The sequence below is a fragment of the Pongo pygmaeus genome, chromosome 7 (genome assembly GCF_028885625.2).
Source record: "Pongo pygmaeus isolate AG05252 chromosome 7, NHGRI_mPonPyg2-v2.0_pri, whole genome shotgun sequence".
In the NCBI taxonomy this organism is placed as follows: Eukaryota; Metazoa; Chordata; class Mammalia; order Primates; family Hominidae; genus Pongo; species Pongo pygmaeus.
In genome coordinates, this window is record NC_072380.2 from 17053776 (window position 1) to 17078389 (window position 24614).

Consider the following 24614-nt stretch of genomic DNA (forward strand, 5'->3'; position numbering starts at 1 on the left):
CGAGGCTGACACCTTCTAGGCCGGACAGCCTAGGATCTGGTCACCCACGTATTGGGAAGACCATTGATGCTGTCCCTGATGCATCAGGACCTTAAAGGTCGCTGCAGCTACCAAGTGTCAATCCAAACCCAAAACCAACACCCCTCCCCCTCTTACAAAAAAAGATTCAGAAATGAAGGCCATGACAGGCAGAAAGTGGACCGCTGTAGGTGTGGGAAAAAGGAACTCCTAGATTGCGCAGGGTGACAGCTAATGACCCAGGAGGTCTGTTGCATTAGAATGAGTTTCGAAGCAGCGGTCTGAGATCTCTAAAGCCCCTACTTTAGCATATGAGAATTTATTAGCCCCAAGAAAGGAACTGCTAAACCTGCATGCTAACGTCCTTATCATACCCAGGGCATGTTGATGTTACCAGGTCTGAAAAGAAAAAAAAAATTGTTCAAAAGGAGACATACGTATTTCTCTCTTTTTCCTTCCCCCATTAAAGTCAGAATCCCGTTAGTAGGTACAATAAAACACAAAATGGATAGGACAGCAAATGTAGGAGGCTGTGAATGACGCTAACTCCTACAGAAGAAAGTCACGTGAAAATGTTCAACTGTCATTATGTAGTTAATAATATAAGGTAAAGATGTGTGAAAGGCAACAGTGAGTAAAGGACCGTGATTTTTTTTTTGTCACATCAGTATATTTAATAGTCATGTAAATGACTGGGAAAATTGAGATTTTCCTTGCAAGACACGAAGAATGTGAAGGGCGTAGATGAAAATAATTTAGAAAACAGGGAGCTATGCTGTTTTTAATATAATTTTTATAGGCTTTGTTCTTAATACACAGTGGTGATCTGATGTAAGTGCATTATTTCCTTTGGTGGAGGTTGTCAATGCAATTAGGTTACGGAATCTGCTTTATGGACTATCTAGCAGCAGATCACAAGCACATAACATAAAGTCCTTTTATACATGAATATTCAAAATAGTAAGAAATACCCTCAAACCTCCACCCCCTCCCCCTTCACACGTACACATACACTTTTGTGGCTTGGCAAGGAGCATAGCATTGTTCATGATGACAGAACTTTTAATTAACCATAGTTGATCTAGGAACAGATCAGCAAGGTAGGGAATTCAAATAGTATTTTCTTTTCTTTCTTAAAATTAATTTTACTTTTACAGTTGAGAAATGGTATTGCGCAGTTTTTAAAAAGACCACGTTCAGAAAGCTAGAACTTTGGCTCCATGACTTGCTACTTGTGTCATTATGGAGAAATTACTTGACCTGTCAATGCCTGTTTCCTCACCTGTAAAATGAGGCTAATAGTCTCCTGGGATGTTATGAGAGTTAAATGAGTTAACACAGTATATTTAAAACAATGGTACTACTAAAGAACATTCAATAAATTTATTTTTTGGCTGAGCGTGGTGGCTCACGCCTGTAATCCCAGCAGTTTGGGAGGTTGAGGCAAGCGGATCACCTGAGGTCAGGAGTTCTAGACAAGCCTGGCGAACATGGCGAAACCTCGTCTCTACTAAAAATACAAAAATCAGCCGGGTGTGGTGTTGGGTACTTGTAATCCCAGCTACTGGTGAGGCTGAGGTAGGAGAATCACTTGAACCTGGGAGGCAGAGGTTGCAGTGAGCCGAAATCACACCTCTGCACTCCAGCCTGGGTGACAAGAGCGAAACTCCATCTCAAAAAAAAAAATTATTTTTTATTCGTTTATTTATTGTCTACTTTTGTGCACTTATTATTGCTTAGTGTTTATAAAAATTTCTGTTCATTGTTTTAGAAGTCAAATAATGTTAAAGTCCTGTGTCTTACGCTTCCCTAGCCTCTAGTCCTACTTTCTGATTGTCATGCCTTTTGTATTTCCCTCTCCGAAAACTTTTATGATCTTCTGTTTATCCCTGGTGCTTGAAATTTTCACAGTAATGAGCTTCGGGATGTGTATTTTTTCACTGATTGTGCTAGGTTCTTAAGAGGCCTTTCAATATGGAAATCTGTGTCTAAAAAATTCTGTGTAATTTTCTTGTATTGTTTCTTTAATGATTTTTCTCTTCTCCCTTTTTCTATTCTCTTTTTCTGGAAATGCTGTTTGTTTGAAGTTAAATTTCCTGACAGATCCTAATCTAATTCTAATCATTCTTATATTTCGGTTTTAAAAGATATTTTCATCTGTTTATTTGTTTTTATAGGAGATGTCCTGGGCTTTATCTTCCAACCTTCCTACTGAATTTTTTTATTTCTGCTATTCTACTTTTTTAATTGAAAGAGCGACTTTGTGTTCTCTGATGTTCATGAGTTATAGCATTCTATTTTGCTTGCTATATGGCTGCTATATTTTCTCTTTTTGCTGTAAGGATATAAACTATAACTTTGTTTTGCCTTCTAAGGATATAAATTATAACTTTGGCCTTCTCTGTGCATTGCTTTGTTTCTTCCAGGTTCTTTTTTATTTCTGTTTGATTTTATAAGCTCTTGCTTTCATTTTGGAGGTTTTCCTCACATGTCTGTGGTTGTTACCTGTCTATTACTTGAGAACCTCTCAGAAGGTCTCTGTGCATAATATGTCCTTTCGTTTGGTGATCTGGGCTTCTTATTAGTGTAGCATCCTAATGTCAGTATTTTATAGCTCTTTTTCTCTGATGCTGTTGAGCGTCTACAAAAAGTAGGAGAGATGGGAGGTGCCGTAGTCTTCTGGAAGCAGGCACATGTGCACATATATGTAACAGCACTTATGTTGGTGAGTATCTAATGGTATACTTAGGTATTGTTATCTAATCCTCTGCTTTTAGCCCCACTACTTACTCTGACTCCATAGCTCCATAGTTCCCAAGGCCTTGTCCGTTTTGGGATTCTATATAGCAAATATTAATACCTTACTTCTATTTGGTCTCTGCAGAACTCAGGTAGTGCCTCTGTTCTCTTAAGTCAATTATCGCTCCTCCATCTCTTCAGTTTTATAAAAATTTTATAAATTCTCTTGAAAGTTTTACTTTCCCATTCTTTTCTCTATCTTAGCTCTTTTGTATTTTTACCTTTTTATACTCCTTTACTGTGAATTTAATTTGGTTAGGGGAAGAAGATGTTGAAAGAGAATCATGGAGTCAATCTGCCGTTTTTCAGAAATATTATTTTAGTGGCATGTGCTTGTAGTCCCAGCTACTCAGGGGGCTGAGATAGGAGAATCACATGAGCCCAGGAATTCAAGGCTGCTGTGGGCTATTATTACACCACTCCATTCCAGCCTGGGGGACAGAGCATGACTTGACTCAAAAAGGAAAAAGAAATTTTATTTTAAACCTATGCTGCCTCTTCATTTTTTATTATTATTATTATTATTATTATTTTGAGACATAGCATCGCTCTGTCGCCCAGGCTGGAGTGCAGTGGCGTGATCTCAGTCACTGGAACTTCGCCTCCCAGGTTCAAGTGATTCTTCCACCTCAGCCTCCCAAGTAGGTAGGATTACAGGTGCCTGCCACCATGACCAGCCAATTTTTTTGGATTTTTAGTAGAGACAGGGTTTCACTATGTTGTCCAGGGTGGTCTCAAACTCCTGACCTCAAGTTCCGCCTGCCTCAGCTTGCAAAGTGCTGGGAATACAGTCGTGAGCCACTGCACCCAGCCCATTTATTATTTTTGATTTTTCTGAAGTGATGGAAATGATTCATTTTGATGTTTAAAACTATAGCTAAGAACTTCTGATTTATAAAGTCTCTTTTAAGTATAATATGCTGCTGAGCATAAGCCTGGCATGTAAATTAACCTGTATGTGTTATAAGAATAATTTAACTGATGGAAGTGAACAGCAGTAACTTACAGAAATACAGTTCTCTTATATGATAGCCTTGAAGATTTTTATGTCAAAGACATTGGCTCTGAACTCGGAATGCCTTCCCTGACTCCATAGATTTGTTGAAATATCTCTCTCTACTTTCAGATAATGACTTTTTTGAAATTATTTGTTCACTGTTTGTCCTCTTTACTTGTCTTAGCCCCTTAAGGAGAGGCACTGTGTTCGTCTTTGTCACATTTATGTCTTCATTGCCTGGTAAGGGTCCTAGCCTGATAGGCACAGTATGTATTTGTTGAATAAATAAGCTCATGCTAAATATTTATATGGAACATACACTGAGAAATGAGTTTAATATTTTGTTCAGCTAAAGCAGTTATTTTTAGCATTTGAATTGGGACAACTTCAGTAAAGGTCAAAATTCCAGGCTTTGGGAGATCAGATCACGTGGCACTGTATTTATTTTAATTGTGCAAGTTTGGGTTGCCAAAATTTTTTAGCAAACTATGGCTTTGACCTTTATATATATTATAAAGAGATGATTCTGATTAGAACCTCGAAGTTTTAGCCTTAAAGCACTATTTTTATTAGTGGCAAAAAATTGTGTTCTAGAACTGCCTTTTTTTTCATGCCCAGAATAAAAAAACGATTAGATTGCTTAACATACTTCAGTGTTTTACTTAATTGTACAGAAGACATGATCTTGCCTTAAGAAGCTTCAAGCAACATATTTGAGTATTACTCTGGAGTGGAAAACTAGTTAGACAAATTTTTTATCTCTTTCATATCTGTAATAATTGCAAATAGTCACACATTATTAAGTTTCCTTTACTGTATCTTTTCCAGCCTCTTTTCTCAAGGCAGCATATCTTGAGATGTGAGGATATGCTTGCTTTTTCCCAGAATATCGAAGAATTTGCCAGATGCATACAGGCATATGTTTTGCTGTGCTTCATTTTCTTGTGTTTCACAGATACTGCATTTTTTTAATTATATTTTAAGTTTTAGGGTACATGTGCACAATGTGCAGGTTAGTTACATACGTATTCATGTGCCATGCTGGTGCACTGCACCCACTAACTTGTCATCTAGCATTAGGTATATCTCCCAATGCTATCTCTTCCCCCTCCCCCCACCCCACAACAGTCCCCAGAGTGTGATGTTCCCCTTCCTGTGTCCATGTGTTCTCATTGTTCAATTCCCACCTATCAGTGAGAACATGCGGTGTTTGGTTTTTTGTTCTTGAAGTAGTTTGCTGAGAATGATGATTTCCAGTTTCATCCATGTCCCTACAAAGGACATGAACTCATCATTTTTTATGGCTGCATAGTATTCCATGATGTATATGTGCCACATTTTCTTAATCCAGTCTATCATTGTTGGACATTTGGGTTGGTTCCAAGTCTTTGCTATTGTGAATAGTGCCGCAATAAACATACATGTGCATGTGTCTTTATAGCAGCGTGATTTATAATCCTTTGGGTATATACCCAATAATAGGATGGCTGGGTCAAATGGTATTTCTAGTTCTAGATCCCTGAGGAATTGCCACACTGACTTCCACAATGGTTGAACTAGTTTACAGTCCCACCGACAGTGTAAAAGTGTTCTTATTTCTCCACATCCTCTCCAGCACCTGTTGTTTCCTGACTTTTTAATGATCGCCATTCTAACTGATGTGAGATGGTATCTCATTGTGGTTTTGATTTGCATTCCTCTGATGGCCAGTGATGGTGAGCATTTTTTCATGTGTTTTTTGGCTGCATAAATGTCTTCTTTTGAGAAGTGTCTGTTCATGTCCTTCGCCCACTTTTTGATGGGGTTGTTTTTTTCTTGTAAATTTGTTGGAGTTCATTGTAGATTCTGGATATTAGCCCTTTGTCAGATGAGTAGGTTGGGAAAATGTTCTCCCATTTTGTAGGTTGCCTGTTCACTCTGATGGTAGTTTCTTTTGCTGTGCAGAAGCTCTTGAGTTTAATTAGATCCCATTTGTCAATTTTGGCTTTTGTTGCCATTGCTTTTGGTGTTTTAGACATGAAGTCCTTGCCCTTTTTACAAGTTCAAGATTTGTGGCAACACTGAATTGAGCAAATCAGTTGGCACCATTTTTCCAACATTATATGTGCACTTAATGTTTCTGTGTCATGTTTTGATAATTCTTGCAATATTTCAAACTTTTTCATCATTATTTTATCTGTTATGGTAATCTGTGATCAGTTTTCTTTGACCTTACTGTTGTAATTGTACCATGCACCATGAACCGCACCCATATAAGACAGCAAAGAATAAATGTTATGTGTGGTTTCCTCCGTGAACCAGCTTTTCCCTACTCTCTTTCCCTCTTCTCAGGCCTCCCTGTTCCCTGAGTCACAAAAATACTGAAATTAGGTTAGTTACTAATCCTAGAATGGCCTCTAAGTGTTCAGGTGGAAGGAAGAGTTGCACATCTCTCACTTTAAATCTAAAGCTAGAAATGATTAAGCTTAACGAGGAAGGCATGTTGAAATACTACATAAGCCAAAAGATAGGTCTCTTGTGGAAAGAGTTAGCCAAGTTGTGAATGCAGCAGAAAAGTTTTTGAAGGGAATTGAAAGTGCTCTTTGTGACCACACAGATTATAAGGAGACAAAACAGCCTTACTGCTGAGATGGAGCAAGTTTTAGTCGTCTATGTAGAAGACCAAACCACAACATTCCCTTAAGACAGAGCTTAATCCAGATTAAGGCCTTAATTATCAATTCTTTTTTTTTTTTTTTTTTTTTTTTGAGACGGAGTCTCACTCTGTCGCCCAGGCTGGAGTGCAGTGGCGTGATCTCCACTCACTGCAAGCTCTGCCCCACCCAGGTTCATACCATTCTTCTGCCTCAGCCTCCTGAGTAGCTGGGACTGCAGGCTCCCACCACCACACCCAGCTAATTTTTTTGTATTTTTGGTAGAGACGGGGTTTCACTGTGTTCGCCAGGATGGTCTCCATGTCCTGACCTCGTGATCTGCCCGCCTTGGCCTCACAAAGTGCTGGGATTACAGGTGTGAGCCACCGCGCCTGGCCAACTATCATCAATTCTTTTAAAGTTGAGAAAAGTAAGGAAGCTGCAGAAGAAAAGTTGGAAGTTAGCAGAGATTGGTTCATGAGATTTAAGGAAACAAGCCATCTCCATAACATAAAAGTGCAAGGTGAAGTGGGAAATGATGATGTGCAAGGGGTAGCAGGTGATCCAGAAGATCTAGCTAGGATAATTGATGAAGGTGGTTACACTGAACAACAGATTTTCAGTAGAGATGAAACAGCCTTTTAGCGGAAAAGGATGCCATCTAGGACTTTGATAGCTAGAGAGAAGTCAATACCTGGCTTCAAAACTTCAAAGGGTAGGCTGGCCCTTTTGTTAGGGGCTAATGCAGCTGGTGACTTGAAGTTGAAGGCAGTGCTCATTTACCATTCTGAAAATCCTAGGGCCCTTAAGAATTATGCTAAATCTACGCTACCTGTGTTATGTTAGGGGAACTGCGAAGCTTGGATGGCAACACTTCTGTTTACAGCATGGTTTACTGATTATTTTAAGCTCACTGTTGAGACCTGCTGCTTAGAAAAAAAGATTCATTTGAAAATATTACTGCTCATTGGCAATGTGTACCTAGTCACCCAAGAGGTCTGATGGAGATTTACAAGGAGATCAGTGTTTTTATGTCTGCTAACACAGCATCCATTCTGCAGTCCGTGGATCAAGGAGTAATTTTGACTTTCACATCTCATTATTTAAGAAACACATTTTGTAAGGCTATAGCTGCCATAGATAGTGATTCCTCTGATGGATCTGGGCAAAGTGAATTGAAAACTTTCTGGAAAGGATTTACCATTCTAGATGCCATTAAGAACATCTGTGATTCACGGGAAGAGGTAAAAGTATCAACATTAGTAGGAGTTTGGAAAAGTTAATTCCAGCTTTCATGGATGACCTCAAGGGATTCAAGATTTCAGTGAAGGAAGTAGCTGCAGAGGTGGTGAAATAGCAAGAGAACTACAATTAGAAATGGAGCCTAAAGATATGACTGAATTGCTGCAATTTCATGATGAAACTTTAACAGACGAGGACTTGCCTCTATGAATGAGCAAAGAAAATGGTTTCTTGAGATGTAGTCTAATCCTGGTGAAGATACTGTGAACATTGTTGAAATAACAACAAAGATTTGGAATATTCCATGAACTTGTTTGATAGAGCAGTGGCAAGGTGATATAGTTAGGCTCTGTGTCCCACCCAAGTCATACCTTGAAGTGTAATAACCCCCACATGTCATGGGAGGGACCCAGTGGGAGGTGATTGAATCATGGGGGCTGGTTTTTCCCACTCATTTGTCGTGATAGTGAATAAGTCTCACAAGATCTGATGTTTTATAAAGGGGAGTTCCCCTGCATATACTTTCTTGCCTGCCGCTATGTAAGAGGTGACTCTGCTCCTCATTCACCTTTCGCCATGGTTGCGAGGCTTCCCCAGCCATGTGGAACTGTGAGTCAATTAAACATCTTTCCTTTATACATTACCCAGTCTCGGGTATGTTTTATTAGCAGTGTGAGAACAGACTAATAGACTAAGTGGATACTGGTAGAGTGGGGTGCTGCTGTAAAGATACCCAAAAATGTGGAAGTGACTTTGGAACTGGGTAATAGGCAGAGGTTGGAACAGTTTGGAGGGCTTAGAAGAAAACACGAAAATATGGGAAAGTTTGGAAGTTCCTAGAGACTGGTTGAATGAGACTTTGACCAAAATGTTCATAGTGATGTGGACAGTAAAGTCCAGGCTGAGTTGATCTCTAATGGAGACAAGGAACTTGTTGGGAACTGGAGCAAAGGTGACTCTTGCTATGTTTTAGCAAAGAGACTAGTGGCATGTTGTCCCTGCCCTAGAGATTTGTGGAATTTTGAACTTGAGAGAGTTAATTTAGGGTATCTGTTGGAAGAAATCTTTAAGCAGCAAAGTGTTCAAGATGTGACTTGGATGCTGTTAAAGGCATTCAGTTTTATGTATTCACAAAGATATGGTTTGGAATTGGAAGTTATGTTTAAAAGGGAAGCAGAGCATAAAAGTTCAGAAAATTTGCAACCTGATGATGTGATAGAAAAGAAAAACCCATTTTCTCAGGAGAAATTCAAGCCAGCTGCAGAAATTTGCATAAGTAGGGAGCCAAATGTTAGTCGCCAAGACAATGGGAAGAATGTCTCTAGGCAAGGTCAAAGGTCTTCACAGCAGCCCCACCCATCACAGACCTGGAAGCCTAGGAGGTAAAAATGGTTTTATGGGCCGGGACTAGTACCTTGCTGCTTTGTATATTCTTGAAACTTGGTACCCTGTGTCCCAGCCATGGCCAAAATGGGCCAATGTAGAGCTCAGGCCATTGCTTCAGAAGGTGCAAGCCCTAAGCCTTGGAGGTTTCCATGTGGTGTTGGGCCTTTGAGTGCACAGAAGTAAGAATTGATGTTTGGGAACCTCTGCCTGGACTTTAGAGGATGTATGGAAATGCCTGGATGTCCAGGTAGAAGTCTGCTGCAAGGACAGAGCCCTCATGGAGAACCTCTGCTAGGGCAGTGCAGAAGGGAAATGTGAGGTCAGAACCCACACACAGAGTTCCCACTGGGGCACTGCCTAGTGGAACAGTGACAAGAGGGCCACCATCCTCCAGACCCCAGAATGGTAAATCCACCAATAGCTTGCACCATGCACCTGGAAAAGCCACAGACACTCAACACCAGCCCATGAAAGCAGCCGGGAGTGGGGCTGTATCCTGCAAAGCCACAGGGGAAGAACTGCCCAAGGCCGTGGGAGCCTACCTCTTGGATCAGTGTCACCTGGATGTGAGACATGGAGTCAAAGGAGATCATTTTGGAGCTTTGAGATTTGACTGCCCTGTTGGATTTTGGACTGGCATGGGAATGTAGCCCCTTTGTTTTGTCCAGTTTCTCCCATTTGGAATGGGTGTATTTACTCAATGTCTGTACCCCCATTGTATCTAGGAAGTAACTAACTTGCTTTTGATTTTATAGGCTCATAGGCAGAAAGGACTTGCCTTGTCTCAGATGAGATTTTGGACCGTGGACTTTTGCGTTAATAATGAAATGAGTTAAGACTTTGGGGGACTGTTGGAAGGCATAATCAGTTTTGAAATGTGATTTGAGAGGGCCCAGAGGTGGAATAATATGGTTTGGCTCTGTGTCCCACCCACATCTTGCCTTGAATTGTAATAATCCCCACGTGTCATGGGAGGGACCCGGTGGGAGATAATTGAATCATGGGGGCGGGTTTTTCCCATGCCGTTGTCATGATGGTGAATAAGTCTCACAAGATCTGATGGTTTTATAAAGGAGAGTTCCTCTGCACATGCTCTCTTAACTGCTGCCATGTAAGACATGACTTTGCTCCTTATTTGCCTTCTGACATGACTGTGAGACCTCCCCAGCCTTGTGCAACTGTTAGTCAATTAAACCACTTTCCTTTATAAATTACCCAGTCTCGGGTATGTATTTATTAGCAGCATGAGAACAGACTAATACACAAGGTTTGAGAGGATGGACTCCAGTTTTGGAGAAGTTCTACTGTGAGTAAAATGCTATCAAACAGCATCACCTGCTGCAGAGAAATTTTTTTTTCATGAAAGGCAGAGTCTGTCGATGTGGCAGACTTCACTGTTGTCTTATTTGTAATCCCAGTACTTTGGGAGGCCAAGGCAGGCAGATCATGAGGTCAGGAGATTGAGACCATCCTGGCTAACACGGTGAAACCCCATCTCTACTAAAAGTACAAAAAATTAGCCAGGCGTGGTGGCGGTCGCCTGTAGTCCCAGCTGCTGGGGCTGGGGCAGGAGAATGGCGTGAACCTGGGAGGTGGAGCTTGCAGTGAGCTGAGATTGTGCCACTGCACTCCAGCCTGGGCGACAGAGCGAGACTGTCTCAAAAAATAAATAAATAAATAAATAAAAATAAGAAATTGACACAGCCACCTCAGATTTCAGCAACCACCACTCTGATCAGTTAGTAGCCATCAACATCCAGGCAAGACCTTTCAGCATCAAAAAATTTTGATTTGCTGAAGGCTCAGATGATCATTAGCACTGTTTTAGCAATAAAGTATTTTTAAATTAAGGTATGTACTGTTGTAGACATAATGCTGTTGCACACTTAATAGGCTAATTGTAGCATAAACATAACTTTTATATGCACTGGGAAACCAGAATATTTATGTGGCTCACTTTATTGCAATATTTGTTTTATTGTGGTGGTGTGGAACTGAACCTGCAGTGTATCCAAAGTATGCCTGTAAATGGAGAAAAGTCCCAGTTTTTTATAGTGAGGGAAGTTACATAGACATGAAATTGAGTATAAGCTAATTCTATGTGGAATAACATTGTTGTATGAGAAGCTAAATAGCTGATCCCCTCTCTTAGTTTCTTCAATCACCTCATGACAAGTGCACGAGAGTCTGGGTGCCTTATAATGGCCTGACCATCTAATAGAGTCACATGCAATGATTTGAGTAGAGATTACTTTTCAGTTCTATTAAATATTTGGGTTTAATGTGACTTCTTAATTCTCACATATAATCCTATATTATATATAATCCTATATATAGGATTATACATATATAATTTGGGGCTGGAGTGTTTTATAAGTGCTAAGTAATATGTAGCTGCCCTCTTACAGATTGAATATGTAATTTATCTCTAGTAATTTTTGAGAAATGAATGCTATTTTCTATCCAAAGATTAAAGAAAACATTTGGGATCATTAAACAATGATATTAACCCTATAAAATAATTTTATATATTTATGGCACAGTGTAATATTTTGATATGTGTATATATATTGTTGAGTGATTAAATCAAGCTAATGAAGGTATCCATCATCTTGCATTCTTGTTTTTTTTTGAGATGGAGTTTCGCTCTTGTTGCCCAGGCTGGAGTGGAATGGCGCAATCTCGGCTCACTGCAACCTCCGCCTCCCAGGTTCAAGTGATTCTCTTGCCTTAGCCTCCCGAGTAGCTGGGATTACAAGCATGTGCCAGCACGTCCGGCCAATTTTTGTATTTTTAGTAGAGACGGAGTTTCTCCATGTTGGTCACGCTGGTCTCTCACTCCCGACCTCAGGTGATCCGCCCACCTCGGCCTCCTGAAGTGTTGGGATTATAGGCATGACCCACTGTGCCTGGCCCCATTATCATATTTTTAACCTTAAATTTTTAAAGCTTCTTTGAGGAAGATTTATTCATTACCCACGCTATAACATACAAGTCTTGTATCTCAAAAGATTTTAATAAATCCTTATTTAATGACCAAATTAATTAAAAATCCAGAAATAAATTACAGTTTTTCTAATTATTATAGTTCTTTCAAAATCTTGCTCATACAGAATCATTTCATTCATGCAAATTTGCATTGGACTTTATGGAGATCAGAAGATCATATAAACAGCATAACAGAAGGGGAAAATAATAGATGTCTGTTACCTTGTGTTACCTGTAAGCATTAATGATTGGATACTGAGTCATAGTAGCTTTAGCAGTAATGGTGAATTTAGTAACTTACAGTTTCATGAAATAGCAAATGCAGAGATTATATATTTTTATTTTCTCCCCCATAAACATATGAGAAAAAAAATTCATTTTCTTTAGAGGCATCCTTAGACTTCAGTATTAGTGGCTGGTCAAATGCTTTAATGTTTTTCTTATTTTTATATAGTGGCACATGTAAAATTATATATGGTAGTCCCACTGTATCTGCAGGTTAACTTTCCATGATTTCATTACCAGTGACCAACCTCTGTCTGAAAATAATAAATGGAAAATTCTAGGGTTTTAGGGGTCAGGGAAATGGAAGAATCAAGGGTGTTATTCCAGTTTTTGTCTTGGGCAACTGGGTGGATTTGCTGCAATTGGCTGAGACTAGGCCTTCAGGAGAAAAAACAGGTTGGGAATAATGGGCATGGATGATAAATCTGTAACTTGTACAGTAGATCAGGGTGTCCTTTGGACAGCTGAAGGTAAATTTCCATTTGGATGCATAGGTCAGAAGCTCAGGAGAGAAATCCTTACTATAGAAATAGATTTGGGAATCACATATTAAAAATTGTAAGAATGGATGACATTGGTCAGAATATGTAGAATGAGAAGAGAAAAGTATCTAAGGAGAGAACTCTGGTGAGCATCCATGACTGAAAGGACCGGCAGAGAAAAGAAAGTCTGCAAAAGCTGAAAAGTTGGGTCAAGACAGGTTAAAAAAAAAAAAAAGTCAGGGGGGCCGTGGAAGTTAAAAAAAGATAATACTGTACTTTCGGAAAGGAAGCAGTCAGTTATCCTGAAAGCTATCCAAGGAGGTCAACTGAGATAGAAATACAAAGTGTGCCTTGGATTTAGCAACAAGGAAGTCATGGGTGATTTTGTGAAGACATTGGAGGTGATAATCAGATTACAGTTGGATAAGCTGAGTAAATGTGAAGAAAAGGTAAAGTGGACTAAGTGAGGTAAGTGTTGACAGCCATATCAAGAATTTGGCTCTGAAGAAGAGAGAGGATAGTAGCCTGAGGGACGTGGAATTGATTTTTTTTTTTTTTTTTTAAGATGGAAGACCCTCGATCGTGTTTAAATGCTGATGGAAAAAAGAAGATTTAATTTAAAGGAAAGAGAGAATAATTGATGTGATAAGGACCCAGGTGGGAGTAGGAGATAAAAATTAAAGCACAAGGAAAGAGTTTAATCTTAGATAATAGGAGGGATGCTTTTTCCATTATGACAGGAGGATGGGATGCAAGGACACTGTATATATGCTTAGTGGCAAGTAGTTGAAGGTGTTCTTCTTGCCTGATGGCTTCTATATTCTCTGTGAAATAGGAGGTGATGTCATCTTCTCGGAGCAAGATACAGAAATATGCGGAGTAGCTATGATAGAGGTTTGGGGGAAAGTGGAGGATTGACCTAGCCACTGTAAAAAACTGGAAAACCATGAAATCTTTACATTTGTTCATGTTTTGTAATTGCAAGGCTCAGTATGACCTTTTTAACAATGAAAGTAATTTTTAACTTGCTCATGAAATGCAGTTTCTTCATGGTCACAACTTTTACTATTCTAATTTATAAGTTGTTGATGTTATCTCTTTTTTGATTTGTATAAACCTTAGTAATCTGATGGAATTAGTCCTTTTTTTTTTTACCCATGATGCAATATTTAACTTACACAGCAAATGCACCAAACTTATAATACAATGCAGATTTTGTTATTTTTGTTTAAACTTGATAGACAAGTTTTAACTGGTTAATATTAGATCTCACTGCTCTCCTGTAATTGTGCCAAACGCTGAGAATGTAACTTTATTTTATGTAAACACTCTTGTGATAAGGAAAAAATGTGTTTAAAAAATCAAACAAACTCGATTTATGGCGTTATCTATCTAGCATTAAAGAAAATGCCTAGTCATTTGTGTACTAAACAGGATTTTCTAGATTTATTATTTTCTTCCCTTTCCTCTTTAAGTAAGTCCTTACCCCTTTATTCTCTGATGTATTGATATGTAAGCTAAGTAAAATATGGAACTTCAGTGCTGAATTGTTTCATTGGTTAGCATAGTAGTGCTACCATAGCATAGTAGTGTTTTTGCTCATTAAAGAGTTATTTTTCTAAACTAGAAAAGTAGAATCTATATTTTCTGCTTTTTTTCCTATTTTCTAATTAATTGTCTTTTAACCGTTTTAATACTCAAACTCCATTTCTAGAATTTAGAGTACAGGAAGTATATATAAAAGAATTTTGAAACAATCCTTTTTTCCTGTCTGATAAGTATGGTATCTATCCAGTTGAGATATTTAGATTGTCCCTTTTCCTCAAAGGGTTATAATACATGGCTTAAACTGCTTGTAGCAATTCAAAGTGATGTTTCTAACTGGCTTCACATCGGATCAGAAAGGTCCTTATAATTTAGGCACAGTTTAAGCTAGCTCCAACCTATTAAAGTTAGTTATTTTAAAATAATATCATCTAAACCTCTTCCAACTCTTCCAATTATTCTTACGAATCTGACAATAAGAGGTTACTTGTAATTGTCCATATACGTACATTGTTCCCAGGAGATTGAGAAAGGTTTTGAGATACTACTATCATCAAGCTTAAAAATATAGTCATAAGGACAGTGATAGGCAGGTTTTGGACTAGGGCTTGTGGTGAATGGAGATCAGTGTGACTTAAACATTACTTCCTTTCCGGACTCAATCTTTGTTGTCACATGACCTCCTCCAGACTGCTTTCTATCCAAATAAATGGGTCACATTAGGATTTTATGTTCTTATAGTAAAGAATACACTTAGTAACCTTTTGGTCCAGTACTGTGAAGATGTGCTATCAAATATGTCTGTCTGGTTCTCTCTGTCTGCCAGCTTTGTTGATCATCATAAAAGTCAAGTAAGAGTTTTGATTCAAGTCTTTTATAATATGAACTTAACAAATCAAAGTCAAGACATCCTATGTGGAGAGAAAGGTAAAATATATCCTTCATACTTTGATTCAATATTCTAAATTTTGTGAGTTATAAGTACAAATATTGGGTTCTAATGTGCATTAAATAGTGAACTATGAAAAATATCCCACATATATGTGACCAAATAATTAAAATCCTGAAGTTATTCTGAATTATAGTAGTTGTTTGTAAATATTTCTAAAACCTTAGGCAAGAAGGCACACTTAAGGTTCTTGCCTTTTGCTAGCAAATGATAGGAGAGCAACAATTTGTGTCTTTGTTCCTATACCCACAGCTCTCACACAGCAGAATTTGGAACATGGTTAAAGCCGTAGTTTGGGTTGAACATTGATGTTTAGTAGAGTGGTCAAAATGGGAAGGATATGAACCTGAAAATTCATTATCTGAATGTCAGATATATAAGAGCAGAAGTTACTCAGGTAGTAGGAGGGCATTGTTTGGTTACAGGCTAATACAGAAGTCATAAAAACATGTCTCATATATTTTGGTGATATGTTTTACTCAGGAAGCAGTCTCCTAGGATCTACAGAGAAAGTAGCATTCTTAGATGGCACTGTGTAATTCAAGTATCTTCTTCAGCAGTGTTTTCTTAATTGTAGGAGAGCAGAGTAGCTCCCTAGAAATTTAAAATTTTTTTTTGGAAAAACAAAGCACTGGAGACAGAGGGATCAGAGGAATGTAACCTAGAAAAATTGGTGAAAACATCGTGGTATATTGATTGACTGATTCACAGTACTACATCCTAGTCCAAAAGCAATGTGGATCTTCATGTAGTTGTTTAGCTTGTGCTTGGGAAAATATAGATCTTCCTCCTTTTCCCTTTCCGCATGTCCTCACTTTACAGTGACCTCCTTGCCTGTTTCTCCTTACAGTTGGCCTCTACAGAAGCTTCAGGCTCAGAGATTATAGTGATTAAGGAAATAACATAGGCTGAAATAAGTGAAAGCAGGTGTAATAAAGAGCAGTTGGCTTGGGGTGGGTCAGGAGACCTGAATGAAAATCATGATGCTGCCATTCCTTACCTATGCTCCTGGAGCTAAGGGAACACGTTTTAATTGGCCTTCCAGAAATTCTCAAAAAACAATTTTATCTGTACTTCACTGGCCAAAACTTGGTCAAGTGGCCCTGTCTAACTGCAACAAAGCCTGAAAGAGGTAACCTTTATTTTATATGTCTGGCTAAAAACCAGAGCTCTTTTTTTTTAAAGGAAAATTGGAGAATGAATAATGGGAGGTATCTGTTAGTCTTTGTTAGATGAAGCCTATTGTGTTGAGAAAGAGGCTTTTAACGAAAGAGGCTTTTATGGAATACTTTGATGTTATGAGGTAGATAGATAACATATGTTTTTGTCCACAGTTCCTGGCTCGTAACTACCATAGTCCTTGATACAGTAAACAGACTCTGTCTCTCTTTCTCCTGCCTGCCTTTCACCTGCCCACAGCAGGACTCTAATCTGATTGAGGATCATAAGACTCTCATTCCAGGGAGCATCCTGCCCCATACCCTGGAGGAAGGAATTTTGCACAGAGAGGTCAAGAAGAATCTGAACAGACAGGCCTGCTGGGTTTAGATCATACCTTTTTTATCCAGTCACATTTCAACATGATTGTTCATGTTTCAGTCATGCTTATGAAGTCCCCATAAAAAGGCCTCATAAAAAGTCCCCAATGAAGTCCCGATAAAAAGACCCAAGAGGGCGGAGTTTGGGAGTTTCCAGATAGCTGAACATGTTGAGGTTCCTGGAGGGTGGCATACCCGGGATGGCAGGGAAGCTGCATGGCGCTTTCCCTATACTCTGTCCTACACAGAACAGTCCTATATTAGTCTGTTCTCATGCTGCTAATGAAGACATACCCGAGACTGGGTAATTTATAAAGGAAAGAGGTTTGATGGACTCACACTTCCACAATCATGGCAGAAGGCAAAGGAGAAGCAAAGTCACATCTTACGTGGAGGCAGGCAAGCGGGCATGTACAGGGGAACTCCCCTTTATAAAACTGTCAGATCTCATGAGACTTAGTCACTGTCAGGAGAACAGCATGGGAAAGACCCACCCCCATGATTCAGTTACCTCCTGTTGGGTCCCTCCCGTGACACGTGTGAATTATGGTAGCTACAATTCAAGATGAGATTTGGGTGGGGACACAGCCAACCCATAGCATCTCTTCATCTGTATGCTTTGCAGTGTCCTTTATAATAAGCCGATAAATGTAAATAAGTGTTTCCCTGAGTCCTATGAGCTGCTGTAGCAAATTATTTGAATCCAAAGAGGGATCACGTGAACCCCAGCTTGAAGCTAGTCAGTCAGAAGTTCAGGAGCCCTGGACTTGTAAATTTCACTGAAGAGGGCAATCTTGGGAACAGAGCCCTTAACCTGTGGGATCTAGCACTATCTCCAGGTACACCGTGTCAGAAGTGATTGGAGGACACCCAGTTGGTGGCTGCTGCAGAACTGATTGATTGCTTGGTGATGGGGAGAACCTCCTCATACCTCACATTTGGTCACAGAAGTCTTCTGTGATGATTGTTGTGTTGGTCTGAGAGCAGAGGAAAAACATGGTTTAAGCATTTACAAACAAATACCTCTTTGATAAAGTTTTATCCTTTTGGTTTTGGTAATATAGAATCAGTCATAAAAATCTTTTAAATGTAACTAAATACCACACTGTACTTATAAGAAATTGAGGGAAATTGCCAGGGACAGAAATAAAGAAGAAACTAATAACTGCAATGATGTGTGAACTGTGACTTACTTGGGGCAGGAGAGGGGTCATGATTCATGGAATTCTAGGCACTTGGACTTCAGTGCTCATGTGGGGACAGAAAACTAGACCTTGGGAAGCTGGAAGTGAGATGCCACCTACCTAACGCCAGAATTCTCATCAAAAGGATGGACAAGGAAAAAATCTTATGTCTGGTATAAGCTGATGACATGAAACCTGCAAATTTCCTCCTGGGCTCAGAATAGGAAAGAAGACTCTTCTGAGAATGTGTACACATGGCTCCCTACCACCTCATGTGGGCTCAGGGTTAGAAGTTACATTACCCAAGCAGTGAAGGAGCAGACATAGCTGGCAGAAAGAAAAGCAAAACTTCTTTGGAAGGAAAAGCCCTTAACACTGGCCATATGTGATTCCTACGGATAAAATCTAGATGAGAATGAGCTCGTAATCCAAAGTACAAAATATATGAAGTTCTGTGATCAAGAGTCAGTAAACTGAATGATTGGATTCCTAACAGCTGGATAATAGGATAATTTGGTTGAGTCTGTAAATTAAGTATATTCAAAATAATTGAAGATACAATGAAAAATTAGCATGAAAAAGCAGATTGCTATAAAGAATCAAATAGAACTTCTAGAAATGTGAATATAGCCATTGGAGGCCAGGTTGGCTAGGCAGCATATAAGAACTGTAGCAGCAGTTAATAATCTGAAAGATAATTTTGAAGAAACTGCACAGAATGTAACACAGCAATGAAGATATGTCAAATATTATGAAATATTTTTAAAATGTGGAAAATAGACTGAGACAGTCCAAAATTCATCTGTTAGGGGTTACAGATGAGGAGGAGAGAGAATGAGAAAGGCAGTATCCCAAGAGATAATGGTTGAAAAGGTCCCAGGAAGGAACAAAGACATTAATCTTCAGATTCATAAGTCCTGAGCAAGATAAGTAAAAATATTTAGTCACATTGAAGTGAAACTGTAAAATCAAAGATAAAGAGAGACAGGACAGACTTCCTACAAAGGGACTGCAGTTGGCCTGATTATAGACTAATCCATCGCAACAGACAGAAGCCAGAGGACAGTGGGCTATATCTTCAAAAGTGAGGGAAAATAACTGCCACTTAGATTTCTATACCTCGGTAAGTTATTTAGGAAGGAGAACAAAATAAATTTATTTTCATAAGAGACTGAGAGTTTACCAGTATAAGATCGTCATTGAAAGAACCACTGAAGAGTGCATATCAGGAAGAAATGAAATGAATTAACATAAAAAGGGGTGAAATTCAAGAAGCAATGGAGAACAAAGAAATTAGTAAAAATGAGAGCAGTTCTTAACCATTGATTATATACAACAACAATAATTATTATTTTAAAAGAAGTTACAATGAAGTGGATTTCAAATAGTGAACAACTGATACACAAGATAGTGGGGCATGATGAGTTAAAGTGTTTCAGGCGGAAAACCAAAATCTCTTCTTCATGTCATAATTATACAGGTGGATTAGAATCCTACATGTGATAAGTAAAACTTTGAGATATTTAGAGGAATATATATGTTTTGATGTTCGAAACAAGATAAAAAACAAAACGTAGAATGAAAAATATTACTACATTTCACTTCATTTAAAATATTTAAAAAAATAAAAAGAAGTCCTGGAATGGAAAAAGATATTTATAGTACATAGCCCTCACAAGGACTACATATCCTAAATGTGTAGATCTACAAATTAATAAGAAAAAGGAAACAGAATAGAAAAATGAATTAGAAATTCGCTGGCCTTAAAGAAGGCAAAGGAGTAGCAAAATCACATCTTACGTGGAGGCAGGAAAGAGAGCATGTGCAGGGGAACGCCCCTTTATAAAACCATCAGATCTGGTGTGACTTATTCACTATCACAAGAACAGCATGGGAAAGACCCACCCCCATGATTCAGTTACCTCCCATTGGGTCCCTCTCACGACTCGTGGGAATTATGGGAGCTACAATTCAAGATGAGATTTTGAATTGAATCTTCTTCACAACTACCATTTCTTTATTTCATTGAGACAGGGATTCACTCTGTCACCCAGACTGGAGTATGGTGGTGTGATCACCCCTCACTGCAGCCCCAACCTCCTGGGCTCAAGATATCCTCTTGCCTCTGCTTCCTGAGTAGTTGGGACTACCTCATATGTCACCACACCCAGCTGATACAGTTTTTAAAAAATTGTAGAAACAGGTTGCCACTGTGTTGCCCAGGCTGGTCTCAAACTCCTGGGCTCAAGTGATCCTCCCACCCCAGCCTCCCAAAATGCTGAGATCTTAGATGTGAGCAATGCACCCGACCTGTCTTTGAACCTGGTCTAGGTGCATATACTCTGTAATGTGCTGGGAATTTATGAGCTTATTATGGATCCATGCAAATAAACAGTACACAGTTCTGTATTTCGGGGATGGATAACTTACTCCATTTCTTTGAACGTCAGCCGTTTTCTCTTCTTTCATTGGTAAGGGAATATTTCAGACTGGGAACATTTCAGACTTTTCTCTTAGATGATGAGACTAAATTTCTAAACAATACTCTTCAAGTAAAAATTTTAACCCATTTATGCCTAGTGTTCCATTGTATCCTGGGACACTGAGCCAGGAAGACTGAGGGAAGGGTGGTAGAGCATGAGGCAGTGAAATCCACAAGAAAAAGCCAGGCAGTTGGAATAGTTTTATCTCCTTGGATTTATTTGGAGAATATCTAACTTATAGTGCCACAGAGGTTCTAGATATTTATAAACTTTGGGCCTGGAGTTGAGTAGCCAAACACTATTTCTGGACCTAGCTAGTTAATAGTACATCAAGAGGTAGAGTCTCTTGATTCTGTGGGCCAAGGGAAAAAGCAGTATTTGCATGTAGTTTTCATTTAATCTTTACAGTTTGTGGGCTTAGTATTTATTTGTCCATTTTATAGTTGAAAATGCTAAAGTTTTCAGAAAGTAAGTTATTTTTCCCAAGGTAACCTAACTAGGAAGGGATGAAGCTGGCATTTGAACATAGGCCGGAAGGATTGCAAAACCCATATGCTTTCATTCCAATATACCAAGTTGTGTAATGTGAAAAAACACTGGGTTGTGTGTTGTAATACCGAAGTTCTGGTCCCAGACCCGTTTGCTGCCTGTGTGACCCTGTTGAAGGCCCCTATAGATTAAGTTAACTCTTTTGTACAGTTGCACTAATAATATATGTCTGCTTGCCTTTTAAAAAAATAATACTCCATTCCAAAATTTATCTACATCTTTACATACATATATTCCTATAAGACATGAACTTTTGTTTTTTTACTCATTTTTCTACAACCTGTTTTTTTCACCCTAGTGTGTTATCTTGTGACTGTTTATATGGTAGCACCTCTAGATCTACCATACCCCTTTTCATAGTCACAAACTATTCCATGGGTGTGCCATAATTTATTTAACCATTGTCCTGCTGCTGGAAATTTTGATTGTTTCTATTTTTTCACTATTGGAAACATGCTGCAGTGACTATCCAGGGATCTTAAGTACATGCAGATATTGCTGGTTCTATAGCTATTAAATTTTAATAGAAACTTAAAATTATTTTTCAAAATGGTACACTAAGATTTACTTCTACATGTAGTAAGTAATGAGCAGTTTTCTTACAAGTGCTGTATCCCTGAACAATATACACATATTTTTGTAAATTTTAAAAATAATATGTCCTTCTATAATGTATGTATTTTATTTAATATATTTAGGAAATTTATACATATTGACACATATACTTCTAGTTAATTTACTTTCACTACTGTAAAAGATACTACTTTATTAACATTTCATTGAACTGATATAATTTCCATTTTTATTGATATTTTTGTGAAGATTGATAAATGATCAGTTTGTATAGTCCCTGTCTATTAAAAACAAAATTAACAAGCACCTTATTCTGTCACTCAGATCCTTTTTCTTACTTGGCTTCTCTATTTGATCTGTCCATTTCTAGTTGAGATCTATTCAAGTCTCAGCCATGATTGTGAATTGATAGATTTTCATTGCTATTCTCTAAGTTTTTCTGTTATGTAATTTTAAGCTGTTTAGTTCATGTGTGTAATATCTTTTTGGTGAGTTTTTCTTTGTCCCATTTAATGCTTTTGACTCTTAATTCCATGTATTTTTTAACATTCTGGCTAATGTTTAACTGTGACTCTTGTAGGGGACATTTTTATGGCTTTTTAGAAAACACAGTATAAGAGTTGCTCTTTTTCAATGGCGGAGTTTAAACCTATCCTATTTATTGTGATTGAGAACATGTTTGCATTTATTTTTGCTGTATTATTATGAGCATGTGTTACCACTGTATCACCTGGCATTAGATTGGTCCAGTTTCTTATTATTTCTCTCCCTCTAGTAGTTTGAAAGTCATGCATCCTGTTTCTGGTCTTCAATTGGTTACACATAACATTTAAACAGTTTTTTATATACATCTGAAACTTGAGGAAAGATCAGTATCAGAAAATTTTTTATTCCAAAAAAGTTCATTGAGCATGTTTTATTACATGGCCCTCCCCACCTTATATTTTTCTGAAGGCCCTCCCCACCTTATATTTTTAAATTAAAAATTTAAAAATTTTAATTTTTAAAGCAATCACCATTTAACAATTATAGTAAGCTTTACACCCACATTCACTTATTCATTTATTCAGCGAATATTTGAGAGCCTGCTAGAAGCCGAAAACTCTTCTAGGCACTGGGGAAACTAAAGTGTACCAAGTAAACAAAAAATTCCTGCGTTCATGGAATTTATATTGTGGAATGCAGGAGACAAATTTTGTATTTCTCAGCGTATTTATAATATTTGAAGGCTAGATGAGATCATCAAGTGGGTAATTGTAGATTTAAAAGAGGAAAGGAGGTCCAAGGATTGGCCCTGGGGCAGTGTAGTTGGGAAGTACCAGCAAAAATACCAAAAAGGAATACCCAGAGGGATAGGAGGAAAAGCAAGAGAGTGAAATCTTAGAAACAGAAAATAAATTATTTCAAGGGGAAATGAGCCACCAACTGTGTCAAATGCTGTAAAAGGAAAACTGAGAAGTGACCTTTGGATTTAGCAGCAAGGAGGTCATTGATGACCTTGACAAGCAGTTTTGGTGGCATGGTAGAGGAGAGAGCCTTGCTGGAGTAAGATCAAAAAAGAATGAGAGGAAATGTAAACAACACTCTCCAGTAGCCTTGCTGTAAAGGGAAGGAGAAAAATGGCAGGGAGGAGAGCAAAGGTGGCTAAATAGAGATGTGGGACGGAGCACTTTCTAAGGTGGGAGGAATAGCAACGTGTGTATGCTGAAGAGAAGTATACAGTGGAAGAGGAAAAAATAGGTTGGCAGGGCCAGGGCAGTATTGCTGAACCAAAGTCTGAATAGGCAGGAAAAGAGGAGGTCTACACGCTGAACCACTATGCTATACTCCCTCTAGAGAAAAAGACTTTCATTTATATCATCTTTCAATCAAATAATGAGATGGTGTATATGAAAGTACTTTATAAACTTGTAAAGAACCCTATAATGTAAGCTACTATAATAATACAAGTAGAGACTTAATTTTTTGTTTTTTTAACATGATACATAATATTTGTATGTATTTATTAGGTATGTATGATATTTTGATACATGCATATAGTATGTAATGATCAAATCAAGGTATTTAGGTTATCCATCCCCTTGAACATTTATCATTTCTTTGTGTCAAGAACATTTCAAATCTTCTCTTCTAGCTATTTTGAAATATATGAATTTTGTTATTAATTATAGTCACCCTACTGTGCTATTGAACTCTAGAATTTAATTTCTTCTATCTTAACTGTGTTTGTACTCATTAACCAATCTGTCTTCATTTTCCCAACCCCCACTCACCCTTCCCATAGTCTGGTAACTATCGTTATACAATTAGAGGCCTTAAAAATTATAAATGGTCAGTTGCTTTATCTAGCAACTTTTAAAAACTTTGATCTCAGCCAGGGAAGTACTATTAGCTTGTCTTCAGATGTGTATTTCCACAAAGACACATTTACTAAGCATCAAAACATTTCACTTAGAGTACTTGGGGTTTTCCCACACTGGGAATTTGAGGTTTAACCTTTCGACCACCCAGCAAGCAAAGAAAATGCTACCTCTTTTATCTTCAAGATGACTTTAAGTAAGCCTGAAGCCATTTGGGAAAACCAAATGTAATACTTCCATGAACATGTTTTTTAGCTACTTGAATAGAATCCCATGCAAGTCCATAAGATTCTTGCCCAGCTAATATAGTGTAGAAATATAAATTTGCAAGATTATTTACTTTTATGTTTTATAAAATTGTTGGTACAGTTGCCAACATAAGGTAAATCCTAATACCAGTGCTCAATTCCCTACATAAAATCAACACATTTTAAAATCACTCTTTATTTTTAAAATTTTGAATAAAACGAGTAATCTAAATAATTTTGGTGAATACAATGATTTTAATTTTTTCTTCTTTCATTGTTCATTCTCATTTCTCTGTTTCATGGTTGCTAAAAGGTAAGGTATTATGCAGAGTAAGGTATTATGCAGTTTAGATAA

The 24614-nt window shown here is 38.1% G+C and overlaps 2 protein-coding genes across 6 annotated transcripts in view; both read left to right on the forward strand.

Annotated features, from left to right (window-relative positions):
- The window catches only part of ZDHHC2 (zinc finger DHHC-type palmitoyltransferase 2), a 721436-nt gene that overhangs the window by 517433 nt on the left and 179389 nt on the right, over positions 1-24614 (forward strand). The gene's annotated exons all lie outside the window — the stretch shown is intronic.
- The window catches only part of MICU3 (mitochondrial calcium uptake family member 3), a 94742-nt gene that overhangs the window by 1375 nt on the left and 68753 nt on the right, over positions 1-24614 (forward strand). The gene's annotated exons all lie outside the window — the stretch shown is intronic.